The sequence below is a fragment of the Telopea speciosissima genome, chromosome 3, assembly GCF_018873765.1.
Source record: "Telopea speciosissima isolate NSW1024214 ecotype Mountain lineage chromosome 3, Tspe_v1, whole genome shotgun sequence".
In the NCBI taxonomy this organism is placed as follows: Eukaryota; Viridiplantae; Streptophyta; class Magnoliopsida; order Proteales; family Proteaceae; genus Telopea; species Telopea speciosissima.
Genome location: NC_057918.1, coordinates 64928117 through 64955511, shown reverse-complemented (window position 1 = coordinate 64955511; position 27395 = coordinate 64928117). Strand labels below are relative to the sequence as shown.

At 39.1% G+C, this 27395-nt stretch overlaps 1 protein-coding gene across 1 annotated transcript in view; it reads left to right on the top strand.

Annotated features, from left to right (window-relative positions):
* Positions 1-27395, top strand: part of LOC122654634 (homogentisate geranylgeranyltransferase-like) — an 84285-nt gene that overhangs the window by 55730 nt on the left and 1160 nt on the right. The window lies entirely within an intron of this gene.

Here is a 27395-nt window from a genome sequence, read left to right as displayed (position 1 = left end):
ACATTGACAATATTATCCATACTATCATTTGTAGCCAACAAGGCTGTGGAAACCTTGTCACGGCAAGACCACGGTACTGACAGTGGCGACTTCATTGGGGATGAGTGACTGAACGTCCACTCAAGGTCAAGCTTTCTAAAATAGATGCTACCAATAAATGCAAGAATATTCTCTCTGAATTTTGTATAAAAAAAAAATAAAAAAAAAAACTGTGTGGCTAACCCTTGTGTGTACTAACCGCATCATGCATTGTGCTCGAAGCGAAATCAAACTGCGAGGGTACTCCCTGTCATGCCTTTACCCCCGGGGAGGTGAGGCACGTCATACTAAGTACTCTGAGATCGGATGATAGCCGCTTCTTGTACCACTTTTTTGCACACACTCACTATATGGGAACACATTTACCCCCGGAGTTAGTCGTTGGACCCCATGAGTAGTCATGGATAATTCACGGCAAAGCTACAGCCCTTGATATTTATCATACGAGTTTAGAATCACCAGCGAGGGTAATCACTAGTGCGTTGTGGGGTGCTATAGCCACTCAAAAAAGGCACTAGCCCGATTACTCTGAGATTGTGTGACCTACTCTCTAGGTATATTAAAAGAACCATGTACTCGCGATTCGTGACCACGAGCGATAGGTATATCGGTTCTGTCAAGGGTGACCTTTTTCTGTCCTATCAAGCCTACCCATTGCATGCATCATATAGGAAAATAGACCATATACGATTAGGGTACGACACAAACTAACCTTTTGTTAGCTGTAAGAAGGACCGAGTTTAAGGTCACTTGATAACTAATCTGGCTTTAATACAAGATGCTGCCCGAAATAGAAAATTCCATAGTCCCGTGACACTCCCTCGAAGAAAGATGGGAGCCCACTCCCGTATGATGGAATCCTATATGTCCCTCGAAAAGAAAAGCATCTTGTATTGATTCAAGATATAATCATCAAGAACCGGAAACTAGGTTTTCTTCTTTGTTTGTTTCTTTTTCTTTTTAAACATGTTTTGGCGATGACGGATATCCCATTTGGCCTCAGAGAACTTCTATTGAAAACTCCGATAACAGCTTCGATTACTTGAGCCAAACAAAATGAACAAAAAAATAACAATAATAATGAAACAAAAAAATGACATAAATAAAATGCAAACAAAAAATAAAAAGAAATGATAAAAAGAAAATACAAAAAAATAAAAAAAAAGTGATAAAATAAAAATATATAATAATAAAAAAATACACAAAAAAAAGTTATTTGAATAAGCTTTCTTCATTCTTAGGATCTAAACTAGGTCTTCTTCTTTTTTTCGTAGAAGCACAATTCCACACCCAAAAAGATCATTCCTATCCATCTGGATCCGACAAGAAGGTAGATTGATTTGAGCCAGTTCTTCACCCTTCCCAAGATCCCTGTCTTCTTCTCATTCTTTCGATTCTTCAACTGAGGTATCACTTGAGAACAACATGGATCCGACAGATGACCACTTATCTGAAAGTCACATCGAGCACCAAGTCGATAGGTTGCAGATAGACATGGCCGAAATGCAACAGCTTGTGGCACAATTGGTGCAGTCAGTCAATGAGATTTCTAAGGGAGGATCCACATCTGGGCCAGCTGAGCAAGAAGTCAGGAGGACCATCCCTGCAACCCCCAAAACTCCAATCACCATATTGGTAGAAGAGGGGGATGGTAGTCGTCCTTTGGATGCTCCTAAAACTGAAAGGGAAAATGAGAGAAAAGGTAGCCAAGCTGGAGGTAGCAGTCAAAGGCAAGGTCAAAGAAAAGGATGAAGAGGATTTGGTGTTCTTTCCTGAGGGAAAAATTCCTGAAGACTTCAAGTGGAAACTGGACAAGTTTGATGGATCAGGAGACCCTAGAGCTCACCACAAGATTTTTTCCATCATCGCTAATCATGGGGGCTCTCTGAGAACCAAATGGGATAAGCATTCCTATATTCCTTGGCTGGATCTTCCCTAAGATGGTTGACCCAGTTGGACCATACTCAAACCTAATCTTGGGCATTTGTGGTAAAGGCATTCACAAAGCAGTATTCATACAATACTGAGATGGATATCACCCAAAGAGAGTTGGAGACTTTAAGACAAGAACCAAATGAAGAATTTTCAAACTTCATTATGAGGTTTAGGGAAAAGGCCGTAAAAATGTGGAATCGCCCTATAAAGGAGGAACAAGTCGAGATACTGCTGGAGAACCTGTATGGAGAATATCGCAAAAAGATATATTACCAGCATATCAAGACATTTGATGCCCTCATGACTATTGGAAAGAAGATCGAGGACAAGATTTTCAAAGAAAAGTAATCTCAAGGTGTAGCTCGGGAGACTACAGGAAGTTATTCTCCAAGGAAGAATCCAAGGACAAAGGGAGGAAACACGACAGGAGCTAGTCACCAGGCAGCCAAGGTACAGGTGGTGGCTGCAGGAACCACACTTCTCGTGATCCAAACTGAATTCGAACTTCCTAGGAGGACCTTCACCTTCGGAGGGATGACGCCCACCTTGTTGTTCACAAAGCTCAAGAAGGAAGGGATGATCAAGGTGGTCCCCCCAAGGCCTGTGGACCTCAATAACCCACCTGCGTGGTATAAGTCCAATGTCTACTGTCATTATCATGACCAGAAGGGCCACCCCACGGATAGGTGCATATTTCTCAAACATGCGATCCAAGATCTGATCGATGAGGGTAAACTAGAACTTCAGGTGAAGCAGCAACCAAATGTCACTGCAAATCCCCTGCCTGCTCACGGGGTAAACATGCTCTAGGAAGATGCTAAGCATGTAGATCCCACATTGATGATCCAACCAATTGAAAAAAGGAAGAAGTTGATGAAGGTACATGTTTATAGGGCAATCTTGGCAAAAAAGCACAAAGGAGAGCAAAGGCATCCAGTTCAGAAGGAAGTTTCTCAAGAGGTGGAACGTCCAGATTCCCCTTTCTATCATCCAAGGTCACTTGACGCTACTTGGGTAGAATATCCAATACCGACATGGAAAGCACCATAGCCACTCTTGAAAGGAACTTATTCTCCAGAATCCTCCACTAGATCGATAAACATGTTGCAGGATGAAACTCTGGTTATAGATCCGACAACACTAATCCAGCCTATCCTATGTTATTTAGGGAAAGATGAGCAGGCGCACCAAGAAAGGGCTGAAAAGATGCAAGTTTGCGTCTATTGTGCAAGGACGAACTGCAATGGAAACATCTAAAAGGGTAGACAATTATGTGACCGTGGCCGGGGCATAGCTTCTAATAATCGACTTCGAAAGTTGGATTTTCTAGAATTTGGGCTGGGAGGCCTCGATACAAGGGCACCTCTGTGCAAGTATGGCTTCTCACTAGTTGAAATCTATCACCTAATCTTTGAAGAAGAAGAGGTAAATGAGTTCACCAGAGTCACGCCCCAGCTTCTCAAAGCAGTGTCGGCATTAGCCATAGGTCAAGTTCTATCAAAAGAAATCTCTCTTATCCATATAGGGGGAGACACTGATGGTAGTACGGACGAGGTGGATGATCTAGAAGTCAATGAAGAATGGATGGAATACATTGAAGAAAAGCAAGACCTTGCGATAGTCGAAGAAGGATTTTGTATGATGGATTAGGTAAACAACATCGGGAATGATGTTAATGATGATCCGACCAATCTCATCCAGCCCATTAGATTAAGTGATGGCAAAAGCAGGGATGATGAGGAGATATCATCTCCGAAAGCCCCAAGGGAGGATTGGACTATGTCTAGAGAAGATTTCGAGCGTTGGACCATGAGTGTCTTCTATCAGGCAGCAGACATACTAGACATCTCCACTAATACTCAGGAACTCCTCTACAAGGCTACTTCTCTATTTCCAGATCTGGTGTGTAGCAGTTTCGCAGCACGTTGTGAAGGGATGGTGATGCCTAATGAGAATGATGTGCTCGCACGGACCCTCTATGAGTTGAAAAATATGACCTAGCTGGCCAATGCTTTGGCCCATGATCTGTTCGGAGCCCCTCCAGAAGATCTTCTCCTATATTCAGATACCTTTTCTTACCCTGAACCACCCAGGAGAAGTGAAACCTGGGAAGCATGGGTCAATAACATCAACCTCGAAGAATCCCACATCGACCCAACCGATAATATCCATCCTATGAACGTCGACGATGGGGAGGATTCAGAAGGAGAAGAGTCATCTGAAGAAGATGAGAGCAAGCAAAAATTTGGGCCAAGAGAGTCAGATGATGAAGAACCTAAGCGGGAAGAGGAAACCGAAGACGAAGAACCTTGGCAACCAAGGACGCATCTCGAAAAAGTATGAGAATATTTGTGGGCCGGCGCCATGGGCTTTACCATTTCAAGTGAACAAGATCCACAGGGATGTTGACAAAATTCAAGATATGCTTGCAAGAATAGTAGTCATAGATGACAAATACCAAGAGGAACTCCAACAGTTGGAACCCGTCAAGGAACAGTGGTCACTCCCTCAAGTAATTCATCACTTGGAGAACTCTGTAAAATTGACCCTAGCCTTGACACAGGATTTGTGTGGAACTCCTCCACCTTCTCCCAACCGTGGAAGCAGGGAGCATTATGCATGGATAAAGGCACACGATGAGTTCCTTCTCTGCCACGTCAATGAAGAAAAGGCGGCCCATGATCAGACAAGGAACATCCACCCGGTCATTTCAAGTCACGAAGAGAGCTCGAAAAGTTCTGATTCACAAGAGGAAGAGAAGAACCGTCGTTTCTACAAATCCTTGGCAGAAGCAAAGAAAATGTACCGAGCTGCCTTAGAAGCTTTCCAGGCCATAAGCCAGCTAGTCCCTGATGATTCAATGAGTCCTGATCAGCGCCGTATAATCTAATAGGTTACTAAAAAGCAAGAAACTTTGTCAGGGATCCTAGGCTAAGCTCAGAAATCTATAGTAGCCTTAACAAATAAGGAAGGAGATAGCCAAGGATCAAAAAGGTAAAATCATCTCAAAGCTCCTATTATCATCACCGACAGTGATATGGAAGATGACGATTTGTGCCCAGTTGAAGTAATCATCAAGGGAAGGGTCTCTGAAGTTGCAGAAATCAGAAGTGGCAAGAATTTCAAGAATAAGGATTTAACGGTGGAAAAATACCAGTCTATCCAGCCAAGGCTAAGTATTGAACCAAAAAATCGAGTGTTGGACCAATTGAAGAAGGCTCAAGCCAACATCTCAATCTGGGGATTGTTGATGGCCTCACCAACTCACCGAGAAGCTATTTTGATGGCTCTCACTAAGGTGCAAGTACCTATAGAGATGGGGCCAGAGGAATTATCTCACATAGTGGGAGCCACTTATGTCATCTAGTCACTCTTTTTCTCAGAAGAAGATTTACCCCCAGGAGAGAGGAATCATAATAGGGCACTTTACATCACTGTAGAGTGTAACAAAAATCAAGTCCCTCAAGTTCTGATCGACAATGGATCCGCTCTTAATGTGATGCCTCTAAGGGCTACAAGATGCATGGGTTTGTCCCTTGACAAAATGAAGCCATCCAGCCAGACCATCAAGGCATATGATAATTCCAGGAGGAAAATGATAGGGATTCTCACCACCAATATTAAGGTAGGGTCTGCCTGTTTTGCCATAGATTTTTAGGTCATCGACATCCAAGCATCTTTCAATATGCTACTTGGAAGCCCATGGTTGCATTCAATGGGATCCCTAGCATCAAGTCTCCATCAGAAGCTAAAGTTCATTTATGACCAGAAAGTGATCACTATTTTTGGAGACCCAGAAATTGTGCATACTTTGGCTAACATAGAGGTGGGACGCTCGCCCTTACCAGAGGTGCAATTGGGAGGATTTAAAATTGGCAACATCTGCATTACTTTTGCAAGCAAAGAAGATTTATTCCTAACAAAGCTTCAGATAACTTGGGACAAGGCCTCTCTGAAAATCATGAAGAACATGAAGTATTTCCCAGGGCTAGGGTTGGGAAAGAATCAGCAAGGAGTCCCGACATTTCCAAAAATACAAGCCAATGCCAACCGTCACGATTTGGGTTTCAATCCGAGAGGGAACATAAAGAAGGAAGCCAGGGGATAGAGAAATAATGCAGCAGAGAGTGTTCCTTACTTCAAGACTCTGAACGGATATTTTGTGAAGGAAGGAGAAAACTTTCCGTATTGTGGGAACCATGAGCCATGGTTCGATCAAGAGAAAGGCCAGCTTTAGTCAGGGTTTGAGATATTCTTTGCAGAAAAAGTAGACTGGATAGCCATGGAACTGGATCAAGCAAGCAAGGATGGTAACCAAGGAGACCAAGGGATTGACAGACTATTTGAAGTGGCAGTCATCATCAAGGAGGAAGAAGAAGGGTCAGCACCACAACTCCTCATACAACCTCTTCAACGATCCATAGCAAATTGGGCAAGGATGATGGAGAATTTCCATATCGATGAGTCTGAAGTTGTAGCCAGTTCTAGCTTAGTCCTGTCTGAGTATGTTCTTGAGTCTGTAACTGTGCCCCCAAAAGAAATTGGAAACTTCTGAGTTGTTGAGTCTGTCTGTACTCCTCCTTTTATCATGAATGAAATTGCTGATTCTGAGTATGATTCGTCTTCTTCTTCTTCTTATTCCTCTAAAGATGATAACATTCTCGAAAATCGTAACTTGTTAGAACAATTGGAGCAAAGAAGAGCTCAGCCCATCCAAGAGGACACAAATCTCATAAATCTGAGAACTGACCAATGCCCTCGAATGGTCAAAATTGGTTCTTCTCTCAATAATAACGAAATGTCTCAAATGGTCTCTCTCCTCAGGGAATTCGAGGAAGTTTTTGCCTGGTCCTATAAGGACATGCTTGGTATTGACCCAAAGATCGTATAACACAGGCTACCTACATATCCAGATGCCCGCCCGGTTAAGCAAAAACCAAGAAAGATGCGACCAGAATGGAGTGAAAAAATCAGAGAGGAGGTCATCAAACAGTGGAATGCATGATTTCTTCAAGTGACTCAATACCCTCAGTGGTTGTCCAATATTGTCCTCGTTCCCAAGAAGGACGGGAAAATCAGAATGTGTGTCGACTTTCGCAACCTAAACAAGGTCAGCCTTAAGGGTGATTTCCCATTACCCCACATCAACATCCTAGTCGACAATACTGCAGGCCATACCCTACTATCCTTCATGGATGGTTTCTCAGCCTACAATCATATTAGCATGTGTCCGAAGGATAGAGAAAAGACGACATTCACCACACCATGGGGGACCTTTTGCTACAAGGTGATGCCCTTTGGATTGAAGAATGCTGTGGCAACATACCAAAGAACGGCCACGGCTATATTTCACGACATAATACACAAAGAAATGGAAGTGTATGCCGGTGATATGATAGTCAAATCCATCGATCGACAAGGTCATTTTGTAGCTCTAAGAAGGTTTTTTGAAAGAATACAAGCAAAGGTTAAACCCTCAGAAGTGTGTATTTGGGGCAAGAGTAGGAAAATTGCTGGGTTTCCTTATTAGTGAAAGAGGGATAGAGGTGGACCCTGACAAGATAAAGGCTATCACAGAAATGCCACCGCCAAAGACGGAGAAAGAAGTGCGAGGATTCTTAGGTCGCATCCAATATATCAGCAGGTTCATATCCCATTTAACCGCAACGTGTGAACCCATCTTCATACTTCTAAGGAAGAAGGAGCCAAAAGAATGGAATGGTGAATGCCAGGACGCCTTCATGAAAATCAAAGAGTACTTGCTTTGTCCCCCTATATTGGTCCCTCCCGTGTTGGGTGAGCCTTTACTCCTATACCTGTTAGTGGGGAAAGAATCGATTGGATCGATGATGGCACAAATTGACAAAAGGGATGGAGAAGAGCATGCAATTTATTACTTAAGCAGAAAATTGCTAGAGTACAAAACTCGCTATACTCCGGTGGAGAAGACATGCACTTCCTTGGTTTAGGTAACTAAAAGGCTGAGGCATTACATGGTATCACATTCAGTTAAGTTGGTTTCAAGGATGGATCCGATCAAATATCTCTTCGAGAAGCTTGCATTGACTGGAAGAATGGCCAGGTGGTTATTGTTACTATCAGAGTTTGACATAACTTATGTCAATCAAAAGTCGGTGAAAGGGCGAGCCATCTTGGACCATTTGGCGATGTTTCCCGCAAAGGTTGATTCACAACCCACCGAGGATTCCTTCCCGGATGAAGATTTGCATTTTATGGAAAGCAGTCAAAAGGGAGAGTGGCAGTTATATTTTGATGGATCTGCAAATTAAAAAGGGTTTGGGGCAGGAGTACTACTCGTAACTCCAGAGGATTTTTACCTACCCATGGCATTATGGTTAGAGTTCAGTTGCACCAACAACATAGCCAAGTATGAAGCTTGTGTCATTAGGAAATGGCCCTGTTTGTGGGAGTGGAAAAAATCAAAGTTTACGGAGATTCTTCCGTTGTGATCTGTCAAACTCAGGGGAAGTGGAGGATTAAGGACGAAAAGTTGAAGCCCTACCAAGTTTACTTGGAGCAGTTGGCCCGATGCTTTAAGGAAGTCTCCTTTGAATATCTGCCCAGAGATAGCAATCGGTTTGCCGATGCCTTGACCACTTTAGCATCCATGGTAGAATGCGATTCTCGGGATAGGATCCAACCTTTTCTGATAGAAAGAAGGACTAGTCCAGCTTATGGAGAGCCAGTTAATGCGCTCACTGAAGATGGAAGACCTTGGTACACTCCAGTAGTTGATTACATCAGGGAAAGGAGATACCCCGAGCACTTTTCGGAAAGAGAGAAAAGGCATCTACGAAAGTACGCCACTCAATTCATCCTCCAAGGGAGCCTGATGTATAAAAGATCTTATGATGGCATCTAGCTGTTATGCGTGGATGAGGAGCAAGCTCAAATCATTATGAAAGAAATCCACCAAGGAATATATGGACCACATATGAATGCAAAGATGCTTGCCAAGAAGATCCTCAGAATGGGGTATTACTGGGCAACAATGGAGGCCGAGTGTGCCGACTTTGTAAGACGATGTCATCAATGTCAGATATTTGCTAATATTATCCATATTCCTCTGATAGAGTTGCATTCGCTAAATGCCCCTTGGCCATTCTCTACTTGGGGTATTGATGTGATCGGGAAAATAACTCCCAAAGCCTCCAACGGGTATGAATTTGTTCTGGTTATCATTGACTATTTCACGAAGTGGGTGGAGGCTCAATCCTACGCAGTTTTGACTGCTGCCAAGGTGGCAAAGTTCATAAAAGAAAACATCATTTGCAGATATGGTGTGCCTCGACAATTGATTTCGGACCAAGGCTCGCATTTCCAGGGAAAGGTGGAAGAGCTCTGTGCCAAATTTGGCACTAAAAGGCATAAGTCCACTACCTACCAACCACAAACTAATGGGGCGGTTGAAGTAGCCAATAAGAATGTAAAGGTCATACTGCAGAAAATGGCTAATGCACATAATGATTGGGCGGAGAAGCTCCCATTGGCCTTGGGGGCATATCGAACATCAATCCGAACCTCTACTGGGGCAACCCCATACTCTCTTGTGTACAGAGTAGAGGCTGTACTGCCCGTGGAAATTCAAGTCCCCTCTCTGCGAGTCTTACTCGATAGTCACTTACCAGAAGGAGAATGGATGAGGGCTAGATATGAAGAGCTCAACCTCTTGGATGAGAGAAGAATGAAAGCCATGGACAATCTCAATAAATACCAACAAAGAATGGCTAGGGCATTCAATAAAGGCATACGCCCTCGAAACATTGAAGAAGGGGATCTGGTCTTGAGAGAGCAAAGGGCCCCAATTCATGATCCAAGAGGAAAGTTTCGGCCCAATTAGAGCAGTCCTTACAGAGTCAAAACCATATTGCCGGGCAAGGCGGTTCAACTCGTTGATCTTGACGGAGAAGATCTTTGGGGATTAGTCAATATGGACCAATTAAAGAAATATTTCATCTGAGTCTCTTGAAGTAACTTGAACTACGTTCGACCTGATTCCTCCCGAGGGATACGTAGGCAACTCGATATATTCGGGTACAGTCTTAAAAAAATAATATAAAAAAAAGAAAAGGGCATCCTGTTAGTTCCCTTTTGTGATCCTGCCACCCGGCATCCCCCGTAAATATGGGTAAATCTTGCCATTTGGCCTTCGATTTTTGGACTAATACTAGGAATAGGGTTGCTCAGAACTGGCTATTAATGGAAGACTTATTCATTCCATGTCCAAAGTACTAATAGGATCCTTGATGCAGGTAGCATGCAAGGACCAAAGAAAGAAGGGTTAGACGAACAGTTGCGCCAATGGACTCTTTGTATGCATATGGATGGTCCTACGCTTCTGGACGATCTTCGCCTAACAGTGCTAGGAAGGATCAGATGTCTCAAGATTCATCATGATTTACTCAGGGAAGTTTCAAGGTGCTGGGATCCTCGGTTGCACACCTTCCATTTTGGAGAGGTCAAGATAACCCCAACCATTGAGGAATTCCGAGCTTGTATGATAATGCCTCACCAAGGAAGGTTGTTCCTCCCGATCATGCAGAAAGAACAACTTTTTCGAACATTGGAAGATTTCTTCACCATGGACAAAAAGGGGCTGAAGCATATCCTTAACTATGACAAAGTCAATGCATTGAAGGTAGTGAGAATCTTTGGTACCGACCGAGCCGAAGAAGAAGCACGAGTCTGATGCAGAAAGCGAGCGTATCTGTTTTGTATAATTGGAAGGTACCTTCTAACAACTCCAGGGAAAGGGATGCCTCCGATAATTGCACAAGTTTTCAATTAGATAGAAGAAGGATGTGATATTGTCCCCACAGTTCTGGCAGAAACTTTCAAGGGGTTAGACCTCATGAGCCAATCCCAGAAGTTTGGAATAGATTTCTTCTACGGATCCCCGGCAATCTTCCAAATGTGGTTAATGGAGAAGTTAAGATTAGTAAACCCGGTCCCGTGCCCTCAACTCCGGCCAATGCATTATCAGCTAAGGAGAGAGATGCAAGAATTCTGCAAGGTTCAAGATTGGAAGGGATACCTAGATAAGAGGACTATTCAAGAAATATAGTGGGATTGTCCTTGGATGAAGATTAAGGCAAAAATGGCAGGAGACGACTATGTGAGACTCATGGGTCTGACCCACACTAGCTTCTACATCCCTTCATTAGCAACCCCAAGGCAAGAATTACCTAAGCTAAGGGATATTCAAGCACCAGAGGTTCTGACCCAAGAAGTGGTGATTGTACTTTCAGAAAAACTAGATAAGGAAATGTTGTAAACAAGTGATACCCGATTGACCCATTTTCCTTCTGTAATCAAATCTATCATCAATAAAGTTTGTGCTTCTATGATAAGAGAAGAAAGAAAAGAGTCATTTTGGCATTACATGTATAAAATAATGCGTACAAGAAATATATGTATATACAATAATGCAGAATCTTTTATAAATATACATCAAAAAAAAAATTCAAAAAATACCCTAAAAAGGGAAAATTTTCCCCTGAAAAAGGGGAAATTCTAAAAAAAGACCCTGAAAAAGGGAAAAGTTTAAAAAAAAAAAAAAAAAAAAGACCCTGAAAAAGGAAAAGCTTTCAAAAAGAGACCCCAGAAAAAAGAAAAATTTTCAAGAAAAGATCCTGAAAACAGGAAAAACTCTAAAAAGCCGAGGGGAAGAATCCTAAGACACCTGAAAATCGGAAGAACCCTAAAAGTCGAGGGGAGGAACCCCAAGACACCTGAAAATTGGAAGAACCCTAAAAGTCGAGGGGAAGAACCCCAAGACACCTGAAAATTGAAATAATCCAAAAAGTCGAGGGGAAGAACCCCAAAACACCCTAAAATTGGAAGAACCCTAAAATTAGAAGAACCCTAAAAGTCAAGGGGACAAACCCCGAGAAACCCTGAAAATTGGAAGAACCATAAAAGTCAAGGGGACAAACCCCGAGACACCCTGAAAATTGGAAGAACCGTAAAAGTCAAGGGCACAAACCCCGAGACACCCTGAAAATGAAGAACCCTAAAATTGGAAGAACTGTAAAAGTCAAGGGGACAAACCCCGAGACACCCTGAAAATTGGAAGAACCCTAAAATTGGAAGAACCATAAAAGTCAAGGAGACAAACCCCAAAACATCTGAAAATCTGATAAAACCCTAAAAGTTGAGGGGACAGGTCCCAAAACATCCGAAAATCTAGAAAAACCCTAGAATTCAAAAGGGGAAAAACCCCAAGACCCCCGAAATAGGGAGAAACACCGAAAGACACCCTGGAGGTAAAAGGGGAAAGATTCCTGTAACCCAGGTGTTCCAAGTTTTCTCCTTTCCTTTTAAAAAGATTTCATCATGATTAACCGTCTGTTTGGCAACTCTGGTTGAATGGTACCATATTTGGTTTTTCTCGAGCTTTTCTTTTGAAGGTTTCATCGCGATTAACCGCCGGTTTTGGACAACTTTGCCGCCTTTGAGCAAAGCGTCAGCAGTACATGCTCTTGGTGACAAAATTAGTTGGTCTTTTATCTTTGGCCTTTGGCTGTTGGCACAGGCCTCGACCAAAGAGGGGCAAACTGTAGACACTGATTTTTGTCACCACCCTTGCCGAGGATGACAAAGGGACACGGACGATGGGCGACGCATTTTTCCCTTTCCCAGACCCTAAAACACCAAGCCCATGGGCCTAGACACACCTTGAACTCTAAAAAGCCTATTTTTAGCCCAAAAAGTGAAAAAAAAAGGGGGACCACACTGACCACGGCACCGTGGACAGTGCCCCACGGCACTATGGAGGCCTCCCACGGCAACAAGGTACAAAACCACGCTGTCGGGACCACTTTCGACGTCAGCACGATGACGTCGGGGCCGTGGAGGACTCCTCCACGGCGCCATGGAGGTGCCATGGAGGTGTTCCCTGGCCCAGGCTGGGGGGCACCCCCCCCCTATAAATAGGAGGGTCCCCCTCCCCTTAAAACAAGTTTTTTCGGGTAGGGAGACCCTCTAGTTGCAGATTTCACCCCATTTCCCCTCTTTCCTCTGATTTCCCCTCTCGTGAACGCTCGGGTAAGTGGGGTCTTCAAGTGTGGGTAAATCCTTCGATTACCCATCCGATAATAGAGCGATCCCCATTCTTAGAGTCTGTTATCCCGTCAGTACACGGAGAACAAGTGAAAACCCCCATTACAGACGTTATTCTGTCCATTTGATTGCTGCCAAGCTACTTTCAAAAATCGTTATTCTGTCAAAATAAATCGGTGTCGGTCCGTTCATCCGCCTCCCCTGAGCCAAGGGAATACTCTCATACAGGCACAATTACTGCATTTTTGTCGTTACAATGTAGTCATTTAGTGTTTCACTGTTTTAGTGTACATATTGTGAATATAATGTAGCATATATAGTGTGGTCCCATCGCAATAAAAAGGAGAGAGAATATTCGTTATTTAATAGCATCTATAATAGAGAGACCGGCTTTGGCCGGGCAAGATGGGTGTCTAACACCTTCCCATCCTTGTAACCTAACCCCTTACCCAAGTCTCCGGTCAGATCATATGGAGTCACTTAACCCGACTCTATTCACAACGGATAGGGCTACACTTAACGGGTCCTAGGCCCTAATCCTAGGTGGCGACTTCACATTTTTTCTTAATATGTTTTAATACATGATCCCAATCCCCCGATGTCATTCTCCTACATTGACAATATTATCCATACTATCGTTTGTCGCTAACGAGGCTGCGAAAACCTCGTCAAGGCGAGGACCACGGTACTTACACCCAAGTCCCTAACAAGTGGTATCAGAGCCAAGGTTGTAGCAGGGCCAAACTTGGGAAAAGCCAGGACGTGGAAAAATCTCGGTAACTCCCGCATGGAGGGGGAGAAATATAATAATACAGATTTAAATCTTATATAACAATCCAAATTCAAAAAGACATATGCATTCAAGTTACACCTACGTACCCTTAATTTCAAATGAAAACTTTAAACTGCTGTCCAAAACACTAAGCAATCACTGTTTTTTTTTTTTTGGGGGTCTTCACTTCTATTATATCTTCCTCAAATCCTGTTATAAGCCCCCCCATCACTCTAAGCAAAAAGGGTCTCAGCAACTTGTAGCCGGCTATAGGATTGAATCTTGCCTTCACTTATCCCCTTCATCCTCACCTAATAAAACACGAGGAAAAAAAGGTGATCTCAACAATCTAGTAAGTAATTCACAAAGCAGTAGTGAGCAAATGGTTTCATTTAAATCAACAATAGTTATAAACGTTGGGGGTACAATATTTTGTATTTTGTCGCTTGCATTTGTAAGCTGATTCCGAAGGGCCATTAAAAAGATGAGTGGCTAACATTTTTGGCAAAATGTACTTATATATGTTCCACTACAAATTTGTAGCAAGGGTTCATTCTTTGAAATCTAAGAGAGGTGTGAGGAGGAGCAACTCTAACCTTATTCTCCAATGATAGGGAAGCAGATCTCATCACACTGTGGACGTAAACAATCTTGATGAACCATGTAAATCCTTGTGTGGTGTGATTGTTTGTTTATGAGTTCAATTTCTTTCTACATCATTTTAGGTTTTTCGATTCTACAACAAATATTAAAGGGAAATTTATGTTTACCACCCCTGTGGTTTCAAACAATTACGTCTATCACCCAAACCTCTCCTGTATTTTAGAATATTTTTACAACCGTACCCCTACCGTTAGATTAGAACAGTTAAGTGATTTTCCATTACTAAAATGATAGGACCCCGTCTGACAAAGAAAAATAGCAAACCAACATTAATAATCACTTAGAAACTAATTTTGGCAATCAGTGTTTGCATTCAATGAGTATAATATCAAGAATGATATTTGAAGTTTTGAACGGATTTACAATTTGCCATTTTGAAAATTCAATTGATTTCAAGATTCTCGTTTTTGGGCATATCCATTCATCAGTTATTGTGTATAACTCCGTGGCGACAAAATGGGAAGTCCACACTTTTCTTCAAATCAAATATCGGAACCAATGAGGAGGTTAACCCCTTCAAGGTTAACCTTTAAATGGTTTAAAGGTTTGCAAAAAGCTTCATAACTATTCATATTTAGCCTTGTCTATGACTTGTGAAGGCCCATTCGGTCGGCGAGGGTACGAAGATTAGGGGTGTCAATCCGTCACGTTTGGTCGGGTTTGGTTGGGTCTCACGGTGCTTAAAGACTGTATCGTGATCACCCGTTTAAGTATTTGGGCCGGGCCTGGTCGAGTTCGGTTGGGCTTTGGACTATAATCAGGTATTTTAATCGGGCGTTAAACGGTATAAAATCGGGCTATGGCCTGTTTAAATATAAACATGCTTTAAACGGTGCAACCCATTAAAACTGATTATTTTAATTTTACAAAGAGGTGTACCATCTTGCCACCTCTTTTCTGTTTTTTCCCATTAAATTGAATATTCCAACTGTTCGAACATGACCGATTCATTAGAAATAGGCTGAAATAGTGCAACTCGTGCTAGCCCATGTCCCATGATATAAATTTAAGCTAAAAAATATTATAAAAATATACCTATTACATCAGCCCAGCCCAACAGAAAGTTAATGTCATAAACAAATTTGAGTCAATAAATCAAACAGGGCCCAAGCCCATGGCAAAATTTACAAGTTAAAGGGTCGGGCTAGGTCGGGTTGTAACCGGTCGAGCTAGGTTGGGCCTAGAATCAATCGGTCTGGTCGATGTCCGACGGGCTAGGACCCTACACCGGGACCGCCCAGTTAGTAAACGTGTCGGGTTTGAGCCCAGTAAATGGGCCAGACCGGGCCTTAGTCGGGCGGGCTCAGTCAGTTCTACCGGGCCTGGAATTGACACCCCTGGAAGATGGTGTTTAGGGAGGGGGGGTTGTCTAAGTGGGCCATGGCCTCACAAGGACAGATACATCATCAATTAGGTACTTCGACATGCCAATCCAACTATCAAGTTTACAGCTCTGCCCAATGTTTCATGGTTAGGATTAATTGTTACAACACCACGAGCAGGGATAGTGTTTCTACTGCAGATATTGTCATATGTTTATTACAAATCGTGATGGTTAAGAGCGGAAGCGCCGTCAAAATTCTTTTGCGAAGGTCAGATCCAGGTATTTTCACCAACTATACATTTGGCATAATGTAATCCATTAAAGTAACATGTTTTAGTGTACGTATCAATATTAGTTAAGATGTTTTATATGGTTTCATACATAATACATGTCCATTATGCATCGTAAGTTCGTAACTGTACATAAAATAACGATCTAACTGACAGACGTATGGCTATGCCTACCCTCAGTCATTTATTGTTTTGCAAAGTTTTTAGTGATGTGTGTGTGCGTTAATTTTACTAACGATCTTATTGACGGACATATGGCTATGCCTACCCTCAGTCTTTATTGTTTTTCGAAGTTTTAAGTGATGTGTGCGTGCATTATTTCTACTGACGATTTGACTAACGGACGTATGGCTAAGCCTACCCTCAGCCAGTATTATTTTTTGAAGTTTTTAGTGATGTGTGCGTGTGTTATTTCACTAACGATCTGACTGCCAGACATATGGCTAAGCCTACCCTCAGTCATTAATTGCTTTTCGCAGTTTTTAGTGATGTGTGCGTGTCTTATTTCACTAACGACCGGACCGAAAGAAATGAGGCTCTATCCATCATCGGTCATTAATTGCTTTTTGGGATTATAGCTTTTCGGCCCCTATGCCGTTACGTTTTCCCAAAAGAAAATCTGTTGATCCATGTATCGTCATGGCACCCATTTTCTTAAAAATACGTTCACCTGTTTTTTTGTCAAGGCCAAAATGAAATTACATACATGCATTAATAGTTTTAATCATATTTAATTATTACCAAATCATATTTTAATCAATGGTAATAATTAAATATGATTTTATTCATATAAAATATCAACTTTGCCTTCTAGGGGTATTTTGGTAAATATAGTTATTTTATGTTAAATTGCATTTTAGACATTAGGAATGTCTCACATGTATTATATTAATGCATTTAATCATATTTTTGTCGATGATGATGATTAAATATGATTTTTAATGTATTTTATGCATTTATGCCCACCAGGGGGTGTCTGTGTAATAATCCGCATCTTATGTTTGTCTGTATTTTTGGTATTTGGAATACCTTATATACATGTTGTTAATATGGTTAGTCCTATTTAATGTCAATGGTGATGATTAAATATGGTTTTCTTCACTACATGAAATGTCAATTATACCCACCAGGGGTGTTTGTGTAATTATAATCATTCATGACTTTTTGCATTTAAGCATTTAGAATGCCTTACATTTATGATATTAATGTATTTAGTTATATTATTATCAATGGTGATATTTAAATGTGATTTTATATGCATTTTCTGTATTTATACCCTCCAAGGAGTATTTGTGCAATTTTATCATTTTATGCTAGTTTGCATATTTAATTTATCATGATGCAATGATAATTCAATCATAGGCTAACCTTGCATTTTGTCATAGGAGATTATATTTTGAGAGAAGCCAAGCATCTAACACGAAAGACCGGTTCCTCCGAATGGAGTGGGGTGTGTAAAACCTTCTCATTTCTGTAACCTAACCTCTTACACATTCTCTGGCAAAATCATATGGAATTAATCGTAACCCTATCTTTTAACCGATATTCAGACTACACCTTCAGGGTTTTAAGCACTTCACAACCTAGGTAGTGACTCCCTTCTTATTTTTCCATCATTGGTTAGTAGGAGGACAACATTGAATTCAATTGAGTCACCAAACAAGAGATACTAACTCACCGGTAAGCCCTGTGGCATCCCATCAAAAAGTATGCTCCGATATCGGCACGCGGCATTTGTACTACACGATGAAGGAGGTAGGGGAGGAAAGTCAAGGTCGAACAAGGCTGCGAGATGCAGCAGCCGAACAAGATGAGGAAGAAGATAAGTTAAAAAATCAAGAAAGAATCTCTCATCATTTTGATCAAACTAGGGATCCATTATCCATGTCCCATATAATGTTTGAAGAAAATCGATCCTAATCAAAGGTTATGATCTTGATTTATTATAAAGCTTTCTTATTAAGGGTCTAAATTATGTTGATTCAACTGAGATCCATGATCAATGATCCATATCATGTTTGATCAAGATGGGATACCTTAGACACATATGGTGTTAAGTACATGTTATCTGATAATGGTGAAAATACCAAAATGACCCAAGTTTCTATATTTGTCAAAAAGATTCTAATTAGAAACAGGGAAAAAGTTTTCATACACGGTCGTGTAAGCACGCACAGTCATGTCCCTTCTCACAAATAGTTGGAAAAGTCATAAACCCCCACCCATTAATTAATGCCTTGAAACTCACCCCCCCCCCCCCTCCTTCCCACCCTCTCACATATACGGCTTATACAGCCGTGTATGAAAATTTTCTCCTTAGAAATATATGGCTAAACATTACATTTTCACAAATTTCAACATTTGATTTAGATCATGGCTATTCAAATAATATTTTAAATCATGACAAGTATTGTGTTGCAATCTGACTTACCATCACAATCTTAATAGCTTAAAAAAATATTTCAATTGGAAGGGTAAAATACAATCATAATATTTTAATCTTTTAATAGTTAGATTTGGATAATGATAGTTTAATAGTATTTTAAATAATAAAAAAAAAGATTTTTATGAAAAACCATGGGCCAAATCCATTGCTAGATCAACTCGAATTAGGATTGATCGATCCATCCAGGCTCTTGAAATAGAGAGAGAGAGAGAGAGAGAGAGAGAGAGAAGATGAAGCTTATATAGACATACAGAGATATTTTACTACGAGGGAGAATGGTTTCAGTGGGAAGGAGCTTGGCGCATTCAAATAGGAGGCGAAATGCCTGCATTATTGATGCTTTCGTGTGCTACCATTTACCTTCGAGCAAAGGCCACGTTCTCTTTTACAAAATATGTTTTGGGGAGAAAGAAAATATGTTATGTCATGTATTAAGTTAATATGAGGTTGATGGCTGGTGCGCCCTTGAATTGCAAAAAAAAAAAACTTTCGATAAATTAACGGCATACACCAGGGCTGGACAAATAAGGACAAGAGATCTTTATCAATGGGCTAGACAAAAATGTCTTTATCAAAGGGGTTGTTGAGAGGTTGACATATGCTGCCAAAACTTTCCCTAAATTTTAATACAATTAATGAATCATCGATAGTTATAAACATAACTCCAAAACTTAAATTCAAACCCACCAAATACAATCAAACAAAAATTTATTTTAATAAATATTTTTTTTTTTTTTGTCTTATCTAAGCATATATATATTATAAAGTAAAAGAAATGATTGGATCATTGGACAGCAAATTATTACATAACGACTTTGTCTTGTAGGTTGTTTCAGACAACTAATGGAGTACGTACGTAATCTTGTTTTTTATCTTGAATTGACTGAAAATGGATTTTCTTCAGTCGTGGAGAGTGCTGGAGAGTCCAGCCTCACACAGCAGAAACAGGGATGGGCTGATCATTTTACAGGTGGGGCTTCATGATCAACCGTTGTTTTTGGGGATCAGGATTGTCTCTAGGGAGGCATGCCTCCAAGATGCTGTCAGGGGGCATCTAGCAATTGAACTGTGTTGCATATATTTTCAATGCATGCTTAGAGATGTATGCGGTACAATCCAACGATTGACAGCACCTGACTTCCTGGAGATGAGCTAAATTCGTTTTTGAGTGATTTTTAAGCATTGGACATTTTAGGTCCTGCCACGGCTGGAGGTGACCCAGTTCCGAGTTCTTCTTATGATTATTTAATTCTTGTAAAGGCACCTCTTCAAAAACGGCGGCAACACCCATTTGCTGAAAATAAATTCTTATTTTGGGGGGGGGGGGGTTATTGAGGTGAATCTTCACCTGGGTAATAAGTGGCACCTGAATACCTGATCGATTTCCTTTCTTTTTAAAAGTTGATTCACACTTTCCTTATAAATACCCAACTCAAGCACACCATCAAAAACCATCCCCTGTGTTTTTTTCCTCACACGTTACTCCTCTTTGCTACACTACTACTCTACCAAGAATCTCAGATTTCAAGGTCGGTGAGATTCATGGCGGTGGCCAAAGAATTGTTGAGCTCTTCTTTGGTGGATCGATCATCTTTCTTTCCTGCTTCATTAGGAGGTTTCAACCAGCTGAAACAGAACAAGAAGATATCATTTTCACCATCTATTTTGGTGGTTCCTTTGGAAAAGAGAAGGTTGCAGTCAAGCATTAATGGCTCTTCGCTGCCTATACCGACTGCAGGTTTGGAGACGTTGCATTGCCGCCGAGGACAAGAAAACGGTGACTCACTCCCTCCTCTTTGTTAATTACTAATTTTTCGACTCACCATTGAAATTGCTTAATTTTAATGGGGGGCCAATTTTTTCAAATTTGTGCGACTCTCTCTTGTACATGGTTCTAAGTATAAAAAATCGTATCGACTCGTATCAGGCGATATGTACCGATTTTGCTGTTTCTGATATTGATATCGTGCTGATACCATATCAGTAGCACGGTACAGACTTGGAGTAAAATGGTCAAAAAACTCTTTTTAAGGAGATTCAGGGGTAATTTTGTCCAATATAGCCGATCTAGGTCAATACCGTATCAGTATCATACCGTGCACTAAAACCATGCTCTTGTACACACATGGTTTGAGGTATCGGTGTCACCCAATATCAATGATACATATCAGTATCGCTAGCCACTGATCCAATATTGTATCGATACCATATTGATGAAATGGTAACGATCAAGGGTAAATCAATAAATAAATAAAAAATGATTTTCTTGGAAAACCTTTTTGAGATATCTGATACCGTATTGATTTCTGAGATGGCCGATACCCGATCTGACACTAAAACCATGAGTACACAAGGCGATGAATATAGGACAAGGGTGTTTTTCTTCCTCTCGCCGAGTACAACCCAATTGACCAGAATTGATTAATAATAGTCTGTCTCGCATTGGGCCCCTCTCCAGTGCTCCACTCTCTGCACTTGCATCCAGTGGCTAGGTCTAGGTTGGCATGATCCGCGCCAGGATGGGTGTCTGGGCTCGAATCATGCCAAACCAGCCGTTGGATGCTCATTGGGCATTCCCTAGGTTGGGCACTTGCTGGAAAGGAGCCCGATCAGTCTGTCTCAGGGTTTGAAAATCGGGATCTAGATTGATCTAGCCTAATCCAACGTGGATCCAATTGAAATAAGAATCGCCCAAAATTGATGGAAATGAGCCCCTCAAAAAAGCCCCTCTAAAGGGTAGTTTTAAACATTTTACGTTGGATCGGTCTGATCCGAATCAAGTGGAATGGACTGATTCCAATCTAGATCGGTCAAATCAACTGATTGGATCTGTTTTTTCAAAACCTGGTATGTCAACCTCACAAGAATGTAAGCCAAGCTTTCAACATCCATCCCTATTCCTACCGTTTAAAGAAAATTAGTTTAGTGGAATTTCAAGCCGGCGAGAGCTTTGGGCATGGAAGTAAGACGATTTTTATAGGTCGTGTAGAACCAATATAAATGTTGCATGTGCTATCTCTATTTTTTCCCTTTATCTCTATTCTTCATTTTATTATGTTTAACTAATATCGATAAGAGATTTGAGATAGCAGATTGAAAAGGGTTCAAAAGAAATTTGAAGTTGGGATTTTATTCTGCACTTCTCAATTCACCTCCTCTTGGGTTGCCGTCTGCTTAAAAAAAACTCTTCCCTTAAATTATGTATAATTTGAGCTAATGTATCAAATTTTATATGTGTAGGTATTTTTGTACCATTTCAAGTTAGAAAACCTTATTCGCATAAAATTAAAAATAACTGGTTTGTCAAGCAAAGCTTTCAACATTATTCACCAAGACTTTCAGTCATAGTTGATGATCAAAAGAGTGGAGAAAAGATACTATACGAGCCAGAAAAGTCAGAGTACGAGAATTCATCGATAAGTCAGGATGGTAACACTAGCCAAACTGCCCTTTCCAAAGCAATAGACACATTTTTACTGTTTACTCGCCCTTATGCTTCAATTGGCAGTGTAAGTTTTGGTTACACTCTAAATATGACTTATGTTGAAATTATATAAAGCGTAATTATTCTCAATGCATGCAACTTATATGTTTTACTTTGTGTTTTTTTTTTTTTCATGAATGATCAGATTGTTGGGATAGTAACAGCTTCTCTTTTTCCCATACAAGCTATTGGTGATCTTTCCCCCAAGTTTTTTTTGGGAGTACTCCAGGTGAGCATTAAAGTTTCCTATAATCGATAAATTCCTCTAAGTTTTTTCAAAAAAAAAAAAAAAAATTTTAAAAAAATAATTCCTGTTTCAGGCTGTGGTTGCAGCAATGTTGATGCAAACTTATGTTAGTGGAATAAACCACTTGTATGATGTTGAAATTGACAAGGTAAATCTGATCAGACTTGTTATGTTTAAGGATATTCTACAATTTGATTTACATAAATCTCATTTAATCTCTATTTTTATCTATTTGCTTCTTTGTTATTCCCTCTGTGCTCAGATTAACAAACAACATTTTCCATTGGCTTCTGGAGATTATTCAACTGGAACTGCTTGGGTCATTACTTGTGCAGTTGCCTTGCTGGTATAAATGTTAATTTCATTTGTTTTTCTCATTTACATACAAGTAAAGCTTCCAATGAACCTTGAGATGTAAAAATACTCTCAAGGTAATTGACTAAATCTCCATACTAAAAGATGATTAGTGGTGTTTTTAAATAGAAATATATATATATTAACATACTACTTTTCCTTTTAATTTTGTGATTCTCTTTAGAGAAGATTTTATATCAGAACTGTATTTTATTTTTAGTAAAACAATGCACATGAAGACAGAAATAGAAGAAGAAGACTACATTAGCCAAATTGGTTGCTCCAATTAGCCAAGTTTGAATAATTTTTTATAGTAGAAGACAAAAGTTGAATTGGAGGAGAGAGATTCTTGCTGGTGTTGCTAGTCAGTTTGTTGTTGTAAAACTTGTTTCTTATTTTTCTTTTAGGTCAATTTTAGATATATTTTAAATTATTGTTCTACCCTGTTTACTAGCTACTAGTAAGAGTATTTAGCATTTTTTAGGTTGAATTATTGGTGCCTTGAAGAGAGTAGATTTATAACCCTAATGAGTCATGTTTTGTACTATACTTCTAAACTCTTTTATTGATTCTATTAAAAAAGAAGTTGACTACATCTTTTATCCCCTCAATATTATACAATTTGTGAGTTTAAATTGTTATTTGCTTATTCGATTCGTAAATTAGTTCCACAAAAGAAATTACAAATTAGCCATTCTAATTCATATTCCTATAAGTTTTCCATTATTCTCGCTTTAGGACTATGCCAAGGCCAAATTAATTATCTTGAAAGTATGGAGGTTAAGTTAATTATTCTTTTTAATTAAGAGATAGGCATGTTTCCTAATTTATATTTGCAATTACTTTTGGTTAATTTCATTTACATATTGCAAAGTTTTCTATTTACCATTGAAGGCTCTGTCATTGATGTTTTATTTGGTTGTTTTGTTTATTTTACAGAGCTTTGGTATCGGATTTATGTCTCACTCAACAGCACTTTTGTGTGGCCTACTGATACATTTTGTAATTGGAAGTGTATATTCCATTGATGTATGTTCTCCAAATCCATTCCCCTTTTTTCATTATTATATTATACTAGAAAAAGACAAAAATGAATTGAAATGTTTAATTGAGATAAAAATATTTCAATTAAGGGAGTAATACACTGAGAAAATAAGTACTTGAGTTATTTTTTTTGGTAGAAACTTTTTAATTGAGTTTCAATGAACCAATGATGTGATATCCATCTTAGAAACTTATTGGTTACTATTTTGGACTAGCAACGATGAATAATATTAATTTAGGATAAAATCAATTAGTGACAACAACCCAAAATATGACACATAGATCTAGGATTATTAGTGGAAATACTCATTTATCTAATAAATATTTCACATATCTCTTTGATAGAATATTATTTCTTATCATTGTTTTCAGTTAAACCTTATAAATATTTCAAACTTTATCTAGTGAATTTGACGTATGTTCTTACAAGAATAAAACTTAATACCGTGAGAATCAGAATATGGGAGAATGATTGGACTTGTCTATGAGAACAGAGGCTAATTTTATTTATAATGAGGGGAGGGAAATACAAATAAGATATGTTAGGTAATGATGAGTCATAGTCTTTATCCTAACAATCATACAACGAACCTAAACACAATGTATTTAGATATTAACACTTCCCCTCAAGTTGGTGCATATATATCTCTCATGCCCAACTTGCATACTATAGGATGAAACATTTTCAATTCAAACCCTTTGTAAATACATTAGCTAACTAATTTTTGAAGATGACAAAATGTATGCAAATTGAGCCTTGCTTGAGCTTCTCTTTGATGAAGTGTCTATCAATCTCAATGTAATTGGTCCTATCATGCTGAACCGGGTTATGAGCTATATTGATTGCTATCTTTTTATCATAATAAAGTCTCATAGGGTCTTCAACAGTCACCCCTAGATCACAAAATAACACCCTGAGCCATATAAGTTCACAAACACGGGTGGCTTTTATAGGCAATTCAAACCCCAAAATTTTCTACAACATTTTAACCGTTGATTCTCAAACTTTTGATCATATGGCTGAGATTAATTCATCACATAGCTTAAGAAGAAAGAAAATAATAGAGAAAATCCACTACATAGTGGGCTAAACCAATTAATAAATTATTGGTAATTGATACTTGTTCCAAGGTCTTGTATCGTGTTCCAATGCCTTAATGCAAGCTTCAAGTTCTTGATTATTGTTTAAATGTTTTGATTCTTGATTTAATACCTTGATGCTTGTTTCAATGAGAAGACCCAAAAAGAATTCATAGTGGACAGTAGAGACTTGCACACCATCAAAGACTAAGAAATGAAGAGACAATCCATGAAGTGGACTTGACACAAGACTAGGCGGACTGGACTATACATGCTCTATAAAAATACATATCTCCTTTAATATAGCTCTATTTAACGTGATTCAAAAGTCAATTGAAAGCAGACTCAAAGGGACACATCTTTCATTCTTTGGATTTTCTCCAAATCATATTTCAGATAACTTGAAAATGTCTTTGAATTCAATATATGTGCACAAGTAAAATTCTGGTGACAACTTTAGGCTGCCACTTTGTTGGCCTTGGGCTTTAGTTCCTTTTAGACAAAGAGGTGATGCTAGGATTTGAGTTTGCACTTGGGCATGATTTTGAAATGGGTCCTTCATGATGTGGATTGGACCTGCATCACTTTGGAAGCAAGTCATTCTGACCTATATTGATCAAAATATGCTTATTTTTCTAAGGTCTCGCAAAACTAAAATTAATGCACATCTTGTGCTTGTGTTTGAACTTGTGTAATTCACTCTCCCGATCCGTTGGTTTCAAAAACCTATCTTGAAGCTTGCATCATTTGATATTAGAGCTTTGGAGGAAATGATGGACAAGATTCCATCCGATCGTTTCACCACATTCATCAATTAGAGCATAGCCTCGATGTTCGACGAATATCTGGATGAGGAATCCACCACACATGGATACCAAATTAAGAATGAGTTCAATTCTTTTGATTCTCCATTACTCACCAAAGATAGCATTACCACCATGCTCGTTAGCACCAAAGGACGAGTTGTCGTTAGCAACGTGAACGAGGATGTGAGGGTGCTAATTTGTCAAAGCATTAGTTCCACAATATGACTTTGAACAAAGTTGAATGGTGAAACAGGATCCCTGTAGTCAATCCATTTAGTCAAAATAAGGCTTCTACAAGTTTATTTGAGTTGATTTGGACAGATTTAAAGATTACCAAGACCTGCCTAATTTGGTATATTCGAAAATAGGCCTTCCCAAATGAAATTTTAAAATAAACATCTAAAGGAAACAATACTTCCACTAAGATTAAGTAAATCTTCATTATTTTATCTTTGATAAATTTTATATTTGAAATTAAGATTATAACACTTAAAATCTATGTTTTCTTTCTAATAACCATGAATGTTGTTAAGCATACCTTTCTCCAAATTAGAGTTTCTCTTTATGTTTTTTTTTAAAGAATCGCATGTTTATGTTTTTGTGACCAAAAATATTATTGTTAACTTTTTTTTTCTTTTTTTTTTTCCTTTAATTAGCTTCCTCTTCTTAGATGGAAAAGCAATCCCATACTTGCAGCGATCAGCCTTATTTTTATACACAGTGTCTCTGTTTATATCCCTAATTTCATAAATGCTCAGGTATCAAGTTTACTTGCCATCACATTACAATTTTTAGATTCTTGTCGGGGGGAGAGGGACTATAATGATACTAACCTACAAATTTGCAGAGATACTTACTTGGAAGGTCAATTGTGATTCCGAAGTCAGTGATACTTACAACAATTGTAATGTGTGTACATTCTATTGCTATCACAATATTAAAGGTAAATCCCTATTATACTATGAATATGTTGAAAATTTATTAAGAGCTTTAGTTAGTGATTATATTGTGCTATTTCATTTTAATTTTTCAACAAGAATAGCTTAAAGCTTAGGATATATTTGAAGCAATTTTATTGATAAATGAAAAGAAAATATGACTTATTTAACTTTAAATCTTCTCCCTTCCTTTAAAACTCTCATATATAAGTTCCTCCCGATTAAGATATCTAAAACCAAACTAAAAGGAAAACCTTAAAATGAAGCCGATCAATAATTAATGAAAAAATTTTGATTATTAGAAAAAAAGATAACAAGTTTTCATGTTAGGTGTTGCAAATAGCAAGAAGAGTCTTATTCCTATGCATCTCTTTTATATGTTTACATATATAAAATGCCTTACAATATTCAATAGAATATTATTATTCAATCATTAGGATATTAAATTTTGAAAATCATTTTTTTATATGATACCATTTTTTTGCATTAAACAGGACATACCAGATACAGAAGGAGACAAAGTGAATGGCATACAAACTTTCAGCACTGAACTCGGAAGAAAAAAAGTAAGTGGAAACTCTTGCTTCTATTCCAAGTATATATAAGTATGAAATAACCTCTTGCAAAATTAATGACCATAAGACTATGATGAAATATATGTACATTTTTTTAATTAAAGTAGAGAATAAAATTACCACCAATCATTTAAGAGATTTCAAATAAGTTGTGGAAGAAGGACAGATAGGGAAGAAAACTGAAAAATAGATTATTTGAACAAGTTCCCATGTCCTTAAACAATAACCTCTAGTATAGGTATTTTGAGATCGTATTATTATTATTATTATTGGTTATTGGATTTTTTTTTTAAGGGAAAAACAAGACTGCTTGGTC